The sequence below is a fragment of the Heloderma suspectum genome, chromosome 5 (assembly GCF_057233095.1).
Source record: "Heloderma suspectum isolate Gila_16-S chromosome 5, 16-S_ref, whole genome shotgun sequence".
Taxonomy (NCBI): Eukaryota; Metazoa; Chordata; class Lepidosauria; order Squamata; family Helodermatidae; genus Heloderma; species Heloderma suspectum.
Genome location: NC_139462.1, coordinates 143,862,613 through 143,873,269, shown reverse-complemented (window position 1 = coordinate 143,873,269; position 10,657 = coordinate 143,862,613).

The window sequence follows — 10,657 nt, the reverse complement described above, 5'->3', positions numbered from 1 at the left end:
CAATAAAAACAGCTTCTTCCTCCTCTCTTGACTACAGCCAAGCAACGCACTCCCTTACTAACATCCTGATCACTACTGTAGCTAAATACACCCAACAGTTACTGCTCATCATATTCAGGAAGAGAGACTGATTTTCTCCCCCCACTGCTGCTCATGTGTATTTGGAAAGTGGCTAATTCCATTCTTACATGATGCTGTGTGTGTCTGCGAGTTTGCTCAAGTATGTAGAAAAAGTCACATGAGGAGGAGGGGGTGTCCTTTTGCCCTGAAACCTTCATTATTCTGCCACGAATGGACGAGGAAAGGTGGAGTGGTCTCCCACGTGTGTGAGAGGGCATTCATTTTTTCTGCCTCAGGCTCATACCTTCCGAAGAAGGTTTCGGTGGAAAGGAAGAAAAATCCCAGACTGATTTGGAATCCCAGACTGCCTTCGTGTCTTTGTGTCTAGACCCCATTTTCCTGGATTCTGGGTCTTCCTGCTGAGCAAGTCTTGTGGTTATATTTTTTCCTCCTTTTGATCTTAGAATGAGCCAGATGCTATTGGCAGGATATACAACCCCAACATGTTATGGGAAACATGGCTCACTCTTTCTTCCAAGCGTGCCATATGTCCAAAGATTCCTCAGGAAGCTTCCGTGTCAAAGTGCCCACAGGAAAGTTCACAGAGAGAACGGTTGGGAAGGGAAACAGTTTTTGGAGTTGACTTCTCAGAAGGTGAAAGGGGTATGAATACATGAAATCATATTATACTGAGTCAGATTGTTTGTCTAGCCTAGGACTTTCTACTCTGGCTTTCAGTGGGCCTGTGAAGTCTCAGGCTGAGATATTTTCCAACCCTGAGATCCTTTAAACTGATGATAGTAGGGACAAAACACGGGAACTTCTACTGTTGCTGAACAACAGCGTCCAGCATTTATCAGAAAGCATCTGTGATTCTTTTTAGGGATGTATGAGAAATTGAACGTGCCCTGCTTTGCAATCCCAAATGTGAATGGGTGTGTCTTTTTCCAATTTTTCTTTGGTAAATTCCTGAACTTTCAATTGCATTCAAAAATGCATATTTTGGAAAATGTGTACTTTAGCATGCACATTTCCCCCTCAAAATACAAATTTTTATGCTTTAGTCAATGGGGAAAAAGGTGCGCATGTTTGAAAAACACGCACAAAATGCACACTTTCCCCATTAGAAATGTGCACTTTCCCCATTCAAAAAAAGAAAAGAAAAAAAGGTCACAAATGAGAGCAGGAGTGAGTCAAACTGAGCTACGAAGTGGAGTTTGTATAATCTCTGTGAACTTGAGCATCCTTGGTTCTCCCATCCCTAATTCATCTCCATAGGAAGAATCTCTCAGGGAGTCATTTGGGACCCATCCCCCAACCATTCAGAATCCAGCAATGAAAACTGTCAATGGGTTGAATCTAGGGATGGACGAAAGTCCCTTAGCTGTTCTCGAAGCTTGCTTCGCGGTGGGGGGGAGGTGCTTCGGTTCTCCCCCCGAAGTTCAGGCGAGGGGGGGGGAGGCGCCCTGCCTTGCCCGGCTGAAATTCAGGCTGGGGGGGAGGCGCCTCATCCCTCACCGGTGAAATTCAGGCCGGGTAGGAGCGCCCCGTCTAACCGGCCGTGAAAAAAAAAAGTAAAAACACACACACACACACCCGTGATAGGCTACGTAACGATTTACGTAGCCTATCACGGCTACATTTCCAAAGTCAGCCATGATAGGCTACGTAAATCGTCACGTAGCCTATCACGGGTGACTTTGAAAAAGAAAAAAAAAAGGGCGTACGCAAATGGCGGCTCCCATGGGGACCGCCATTTGCGTTCCTTATTTTGACACGTCTAGTCTACGTAAAGATTTACGTAGACTACAGCGAAAATAAGGGCAACGCAAATAGCGTTCCCTTATTTTCTCCGTAGTCTACGTAAATCTTTACATAGACTAGACGTGCCAAAATAAGGAACGCGAATGGCGCCCATGGGCCGCCGCCATTTGCGTACGCGCTTTTTTTTTCCCCCAAAGTCACCCATGATAGGCTACGTGACGATTTACGTAGCCTATCATGGCTGACTTTGGAAATCTAGCCGTGATAGGCTACGTAAATCGTTACGTAGCCTATCACGGGTGTGTTTTGTTTTTTTTTACTTTACTTTTTTTTTTGCAATGGCGGCGGCAGCAGCCGGTCAGGAGACTGGCCGCCGCCCCCGCCCCCCACGAAACGCTGCCGAACCGCCGCCGGGACCCACCGCCGAGAGGGACATTCGGCCACGGTAAGTCCCATCCCGGGGGGGCGGGGGACCGGCGGAGAATCTCTCCACCAATTTTGGGGGGCTGAAGGCATTCGGCCTCCCGGAGATTTGTGGAGAAATTCTCCGCCATCCCTAGTTGAATCCAGATTTATGCTGTATCAACTCTGTGCTGATGGAAGTGGACTTCCTCACCCGCTCTTTCCCCTGGAAGCCCTTCCAGCCCCGCTGAAAATGCTATAGAGCCAGGAGGCTCTGCTGAATGGGTTGAGCCGTAGTGTGGAGGGCAAACTGGGTTCTGTACCATGGGCAATCTCCTGGGAAAGCCCTCCCACAATGCCTGGCTTTGAGGAAGGACCCCCTCAGAGCCAGGCATTTGGGCCTGGCTGGCTCTCTGAAGAGCCATGCCAGATGCTTTTTCAGCTAATGTGGCTCTCCAGAGCGTGCAGTAGGGTAGGGTGGACAGACATGGCGCAGTGATAGTAAGGTGGGTGGGGTACATAGGAGTGGCATGTGCACGTGTGTGCTCCCCACCTTGTGCCAGTGCTGGAATCTCCCTTCAGCTGAGGGGTTTTCCCCCCAAAAGAGAAAGTTCTAGCAGTATAACTCAAAGTCATATGGTTTATAAAAATTACAAGCATCGATCTAATAACCCGAAACTTGGTATCTGCAATCTACTTGATGAATTCTACCACTCTGCCAAATTTCAAACCAAGCCAATACAAATTGCCACATGTACAGCAAGATAAAAAAACACTGAAAAATTAACACATAGGCCATTTTAATTCCAATTTTTCAAAAGTTGTATCGAATGTTTCTTTCATTTTGGGGTGAAAGTACTACCAATGTACTTTATTCAGGCTTGTTGAAGAAGACAAGGAGTGGTGTTCTGAGTGGTGGTTCAAAAGCAATCAAGGTTTTCTTGCCCCACTAAAGCCTATGGCAGCAACTGCTGGCAAAGTTAAGTGGTGCATATCTTTGCCATTCAGAAGCAAGAATGCTGCCAGTACACCAATGTTTTCAGAGTGAGCCACCTAGCAGGTTTGATATGGGCCTATTCCTTTTGTTATGGAGTGTGACCTCTCAGGGAATGGGAGGGCAGCATGGAATGCACAGGTGAAGGAAGTGGCAGGATTAAGGCCTCCCACTACCCTTTTGAAGGCAGAAACGCAGCATAAGTGCTGCAAATCCTGTTGTATGATGGGAAAAGGATATGCAGGGATCAGGGTTCCATGGAGATATTCTGCCTTCAGAAAAGAGGTGCTGGTGGGACATGGGGAAATCATGTAAGCTGTGTGTCTGGAGCAGCAAGAGGGGAGAAGTTCAGTTCCCACCCCCTCCAATTTGGCTCTCTAGTTACATGCCTAGGAATGGCTGAACAAGCAGTTTTCATGCTCGCTAGGGATGGCGCGGATGCCCAACTGGGTCCAGGAGTCTGTCGGGCTCCCTCCCCGCCCATACCCCTGGACTGTGCCCACCAAGCCCCTGGCCTTGCTCACCCCCACTTGCACCCTCCCAGACGCTCCCTGCACTCACCAGGACCCGTCTGTGAGTGCCCTCCATTTTGCCGAGCTTGCTTTGACGGAAAAAAGGAAGTAATTAAAAATGCACATATTTCAATTTGCACACATTTAGGTTAGGAAAGCTTGATCTACACAATATTAGAGGCACTTTTTAACTATATTTAAATACATATTTAAATATGTGCATTTTAATTACTTCCTTTCTTCCATCAAAGCAAGCTCAGCAAAATGGTGGGTGCTCACGGATGGGACCCAGGGTGAGTGTGGGTGGCTTAACGAGCTCGTGGGGGCTCAAGTGTGGGTCCAGGGGGACTTGAGCAGGGCCAGTACTTCAGTGGGCACCCATCAATACTGGGCCGGGGTGGATTCATCCATCCCTAATGATCACCCAGTTCTCTGAACACCACCTTGAGGCTTGGCTCACCTCATTTCCCCCCATTCATTTGGGCTCTTTTTTCTTTTAGTTGAAACAGGGAAGCGTGCATCTCAGACAGGAAAAATGTGCCTTTTTTAAAAAGTGCACTGAAATGCACACGTAAAGCATGAAAAAGCACATTTTTAAAAGTGTACATTTTTTAATGCAAACACAAGCTCAGGAATTTGTGAACATTTTTGAAGAACATGCTCTCCAGCCTGCGTTCACGTTTGAGGTTGGGCATGGGACAAAATTCTTGTACATCCCGACACATGCCTAGTGTGTCATAGTTGAAAGTCCACCATCACGGAGAAATGACTGAAGAGCGAGAAGAAGAAAGGAGACAGAGGTAAGCAGAAAGAGGACAACAAAAAGACTGGAAAAATTGGAGGAGCGTTCTCAACTGAGATTGTTTCATACTCAGGTGGAAAAGGAAAAAAAATGATCCATCTTAATGGAGAGATCCAGTGTGGTAGAAGCCTGGAAATGTATGGTATGAGCAAAAATGACAAATCCAGAACTTGGTCAACACAAATGGTAGCTGGGAAAGTGCTCAAGATGGAGTTGGACACAGGTTGCAGTGGCTGTTATTTCATGAGTAGAATATATATATATACATACACACACACACACACATATACTTTGCAGATATTAAAATGAGCAACATCCCCTTAATGCTGAAGATGTACACAAGAGAAAAGACAGCAGCAACTATAAATGTTTTCTGCAGTTGTATAGAACTGAGAGGTAACCTCTGGACTGGAAATCTATAAATATTCTGCAACCACCTCTACAAAACCCATTACACAGTTAAATATGGTTGTATGAGAATTTCATGTACGCAAATCATGCAAACATATCCCATTCGAAATCCCAAATGTGAGCAAGAGTGTCTGTTTCGGGAAAAAATCACAATTTTCGAACTTGTGTTCATGTCCAAAAAATGTGCAGTTTTTTTTAAGTGCACTCTCTTTTTAAAAATGTGCATTCTCCTCATTTAAAATGCACACTGTTCCCATTCAAATGTCACAAAAACACAGTGCAATTGAGTATGGGCAACGAAGAAAGCCGAGCTTGAAGAGGGTGTTCGGAGAATCTTAGCAATTGCAAAGCTCACTTGTTCGCCCATCCCTACAATTAAAGAAAACGTTGGAAAATATATTAAAACAAGCCTCAGAAGTGTTTAAAGAGTGGCAGAACAGCTGAGCCCACAAAGTGAAGGCTTGGCAAAGCAAACTTTATTTGGTTGCAAAAGGCACACACAAACACACTGGAACAAGAAGTGAACTTTTTCTGTACAACATGAAGCACTGGTTAAAGTCTCAAAAAACGTCTTTAGCACCGACTTACTATTAGGCAGCATTATCTGCATGTGTCCAGGGGAGCCGATCTCTTCTGCACCCTAGGTAACCCCTATTACATCTCTAACAGTCTGGCAGCAGATTAACCGCTTGGTGAAAAGTTCTATTAGTGTGGTCTCCTGCCATCGCTATTCCAGCAATAGGAACCCTTTGTTGTTCAGTCGTTAAGTCGTGTCTGACTCTTTGTGACCCCATGGACCATAGCACACCAAGCCTTCCTGTCCTCCTCTCTTTCCCAGAGTGTGCTCAAATTCATATTCATTGCATCGGTGATGCTATCTAGCCATCTCATCCTCTGCCGTCCCCTTCTTCTTTTGCCTTCCATCTTTCCCAGCATCAGGGTCTTTTCCAGGGAGTTTTCTCTTCGCATTAGGTGGCCAAAATATTGGAGCTTCAGCTTCAGTCTCTGTCCTTCCAATGAGCACTCAGGGTTGATTTCCTTTAGGATGGACTGATTTGACCTCCTTGCAGTCCAGGGGACTCGTAAGAGTCTTCTCCAGCACCACAGTTCGAAGGCATCAATTCTTCGGCGCTCGGCCTTCCTTATAGTCCAGCTCTCACAGCCATACGTTGCTACTGGGAAAACCATAGCTTTGATTATACGAATCTTTGTTGGCAAGGTGATGTCTCTGCTTCGTACTATGCTGTCTAGGTTTGCCATAGCTTTCCTCCCAAGAAACAAGTGTCTTCTAATTTCATGGCTACAGTCACCGTCTGCGGTGATCTTGGAGCCAAAGAAAGTAAAATCTGTCACTGCTTCCATTTCTTCCCCTTCTATATGCCAGGAAGCGATGGGGCCAGATGCCATGATTTTAGTTTTTTTAATGTTGAGTTTCAAACCAGCTTTTGCACTCTCCTCTTTCACCCTCAACAAGAGGCTCTTTAGATTCTCTTCGCTTTCTGCCATTAGGGTGGTATCGTCTGCGTATCTGAGCTTGTTGATAATTCTCCCGGCAATCTTAATTCCGACCTGTGATTCATCCAACCCGGCGTTTCTCATGATGTACTCTGCATAAAAATTAAATAAGCAGGGCGACAATATACAGCCTTGTCGTACTCCTTTTCCAATTTTGAACCAATCGGTTGTTCCATGTCCGGTTCTTACTGTTGCTTCTTGTCCCTCGTACAGGTTTCTCAGGTAAGGTGGTCTGGTACTCCCATCTCTTTAAGAATTTGCCACAGTTTGTTGTGATCCACACAATCAAAGGCTTTAGCATAGTCAATGAAGCAGAAATAGACATTTTTCTGGAATTCTCTTGCTTTCTCCATCATCCAGCGAATGTTGGCGATTTGATCTCTAGTTCCTCTGCCTCTTCAAAACCCCGCTTGTACTTCCGGTAGTTCTCAGTTCACATGCTGCTAAAGCCTAGCTTGTAGGATTTTGAGCATCACCTTGCTGGCATGTGAAATGAGCACAATTGTACAGTAGTTTGAATACTCTTTGGCATGGCTCTTCTTTGGAATTGGAATGTAAACTGACCTTTTCTAGTCTTGTGACCACTGTTGAGTGTTCCAAATTCGTTGGCATATTGAGTGCAGCACTTTAACAGCATCATCTTTTAGGATTTAAAATAGCTCAGCTGAAATAGTGTCATCTCCGCTAGCTTTGTTGTTAGTAATGCTTCCTAAGGCCCACTTGATTTCACTCTCTTGGATGTCCGGCTCAAGTTCAGTGACCACACTATCTTGGTTATCGGGGACATTAAGATCTTTCCTGTATAGTTCTTCTGTGTATTCTTTCCACCTCGTCTTCATCTCATCTGCTTCTGTTAGGTCCCTGCCTTCTTTGTCCTTTATCATGCCCGTCTTTGCACAAAACGTTCCCTTGAGATCTCCAATTTTCTTGAAAAGATCTCTAGTCTTTCCCATTCTGTTGTTTTCCTCGATTTCTTTGCATTGTTCATTTAAGAAGGCCTTCTTGACTCTCCTTGCTATTCTCTGGAACTCTGCATTCAGTTGGATATATCTTCCCCTTTCTCCCTTGCTTTTCGCTTCCCTTCATTCCTCAGCTACTTCTAAAGCCTCATCAGACAGCCACTTTGCTTTCTTGCATTTCTTTTTCTTTGGGATGGATTGAGTTGCTGCCTCCTGAACAATGTTACGGACCTCCGTCCATAGTTCCTCAGGCACTCTATCTATCAGGTCTAATCCCTGAAATCTATTCCTCACCTCCACTGTATATTCATAAGGAATATGATTTAGGTCATACCTGAATGGTTTAGTGGTTTTCCCCATGTTCTTCAATTTCAGCCGAAATTTTGCAACAAGAAGCTCATGAGCTGAGCCACAGTCAGCTCCAGGTCTTGTTTTTACTCACTGTATAGAGCTTCTCCATCTTTGGCTGCAAAGGACATAATCAATCTGATTTCAGTATTGACCATCTGGTGATGTCCATGTGTAGAGTTGCCTCTTGTGCTGTTGGAAAAGAGTGTTTGCTATGATCAGCATGTTCTCTGGGCAAAACTCTATTAGCCTTTGTCCTGCTTCATTTTGTACACCAAGGCCATGCTTGCCTGTTATCCCGGTGATTTCTTGACTTCCTACTTTAGCATTCCAATCCCCTATGATGAAGAGGACATCTTTTTTTGGTGTTAGTTCTAGAAGGTGTTGTAGGTCTTCATAGAACCGATCAACCTCAGCTTCTTCGGCCTCAGTGGTTGGGGCATAGACTTGAATTACTGTGATGTTGAATGGTTTGCCTTGGATTCGTACTGAGATCATTCTATCGTTTTTGAGATTGTACCCCAGTACTGCTTTTGCCACCCTTTTGTTGACTATGAGTGCTACTCCATTTCTTCTAAGGGATTCTTGCCCAAAGTAGTAGATACGATGGTCACCTGAATTAAATTCGCCCATGCTTGTCCATTTTAGTTCGCTGATTCCCAAGATGTCGATGTTCAGTCTTGCCATCTCATGTTTGACCACCTCCAGCTTACCTTGATTCATTGATCTGACATTCCAGGTTCCTAAACAATATTGTTCTTTACAGCATCGGACTTTCTTTTTACCACCAGACACATCCACAGCTGTGTGTCCCTTCGGCTTTGGCCCAGCCGCCTCACTCTTTCTGGCACTACTTGGAAATTCCCTCTGCTCTTCCCCAGTAGTATATTGGACACCTTCCGACCTGAGGGGCTCATCTTCCAGTGTCATCTCTTTTAGCCTTGTGATACGTTCCATGGGGTTTTCTTGGCAAGAATACTGGAGTGGGTTGCCATTTCCTTCTCCAGTGGACCACATTTTGACAGAATTCTCCACCATGACCTGTCCATCTTGGGTAGCTTATGGCTTCACTGAGTTTCGCAAGCCCCTTCGCCACAACAAGGCAGTGATCCATGAAGAGGTAATAGGAACTCTAAAATATACAAAAACTCAGTTGACAATTGCTGAGAATGCACTGCCCAAGTTTCACACTGTTCCTTACAGTATTTGGCCCAAAGTGGGTGCCAAATTGGCCATTTAGAAAAGGAAGACGTGAGCCCTATGCAGGAATTCCAAAAGTGTATAGGGTCTACACATGAGGAGGGGGAAACGAGGGGAGCATGCTAGCTCTGCCCCCTCCATCGCCGTTTTCATTACCCTCCAGCGTAGAGGGTGGCCATCTGCAGCAGGGAGCCTCCTCTATCTGTGGATGCTTTGTGCAATTTAGAACATCGATTTTCCAGATTTCTAATATAGGAAGCTGCCTTATACCGTGTCAGACCAGGGGTCCATCCACCCCAATACTGTTAGCACTGCCTGGCAGCGGCTCCCCAGGGTTTCAGACAGGAATATTTCCAGATTTACCTGGAGATGCTGGGTATTGAACCTGGGACCTTCTGCATGCAAAGCAGGGGCTCTACCGCTAAGCTACAGCCCTCTCTTTAATCACGCGAGAGCCCCCATGGACACAGAGGACTCCCTGCTGGGGACAGTCGCCCTCTACTCATAGAGGGTACCCAGAATGCTATCCAGAAAAAGACAAACCTCCAGGTAGAGTTGATTTGTGATCCTGCACCTTCTGTAGTTAATGATATTTTCATAGAGAATTCTGTTTTCCGTACATTCATTCTTTGCAGTGGGAGATAATTGCTAATTATTTGAATCTCAGTGAATCCACAGTTATGCTGAATCTGCTGCTTTGTTCTATCTACTCGCTTTACACAGTGTGCTTGTTACTTAATATATATTCTTAGTTATGAACCCGGCCTTGCTTGCATCTGCCTAGAGCTGTTTATGTGAGTACTGGCAAATATCTGACAGACTGAATGTAGGGTAGCCTGCTAGGACATGTTTGCTGGGCAGTTTGCAGATAAAATCACTCGCAGTTGTTTAATTTGGATTCCAGATTGAACATAGATTCAAGGAAGGAGGTGTCCACATATTTTGCCAGTCCCACTGTCTTAGACGAGTTCCAGTTGATTTCACTTGAGGCCCACTATTGTTGTTGTAACATTTCTGTACTGTCCCATAGCCAAAGCTTTCTGGGCAGTCTACAAAGATTAAAAACCATTAAAAATAAAGTATACAAAGTTTAAAAACTATTTACATAAAAACACACAAACGGACAACACACAGAGAGATAAAATATATCTAAAAACAACTTTAAGCAATCAACCATAAAACAAATCCAGGACTTCTCATCGTAGCTCATCATATGCTGCCAAACGAAATGCCTGAGAGAACAGAAAGGTCTTAATCTTACTGAAAAGATAACGATGTCGGCACCAGGCAGGCCTTGTCCTCCGACATGGTCAGAGTCCTTAGAAAGTAGTATGATGTTGAAATTTTCTCCTACATGCTTTTTTTTTTTTTACCATTCTCATACAAAATGCTTCTGAAAAGAAATTCAAAGAAGAAAATTTTGGAGAAATTCTCACAGGTTAGGTTCAGTGTTGTTGTGCTTTCCTTTCTTATGAGGTGGCCAATGTGTGTGTGTGGTGTGTGTGCGTGTGTGTATCTTTCATTGCACAATCATCTTTCTGGCAGCTTCCCGCACTTCAATTAAAGCCCAGGGGAAGACATCATGAGGTAATTCCTCCCATAGGGCTTTTTTGGATCAGGAAGTGCAGGCAGCTTGGGAGGCTGCAAAGCAATGGAGAGGTGTATAATAGAAAAGAAACACACACACACA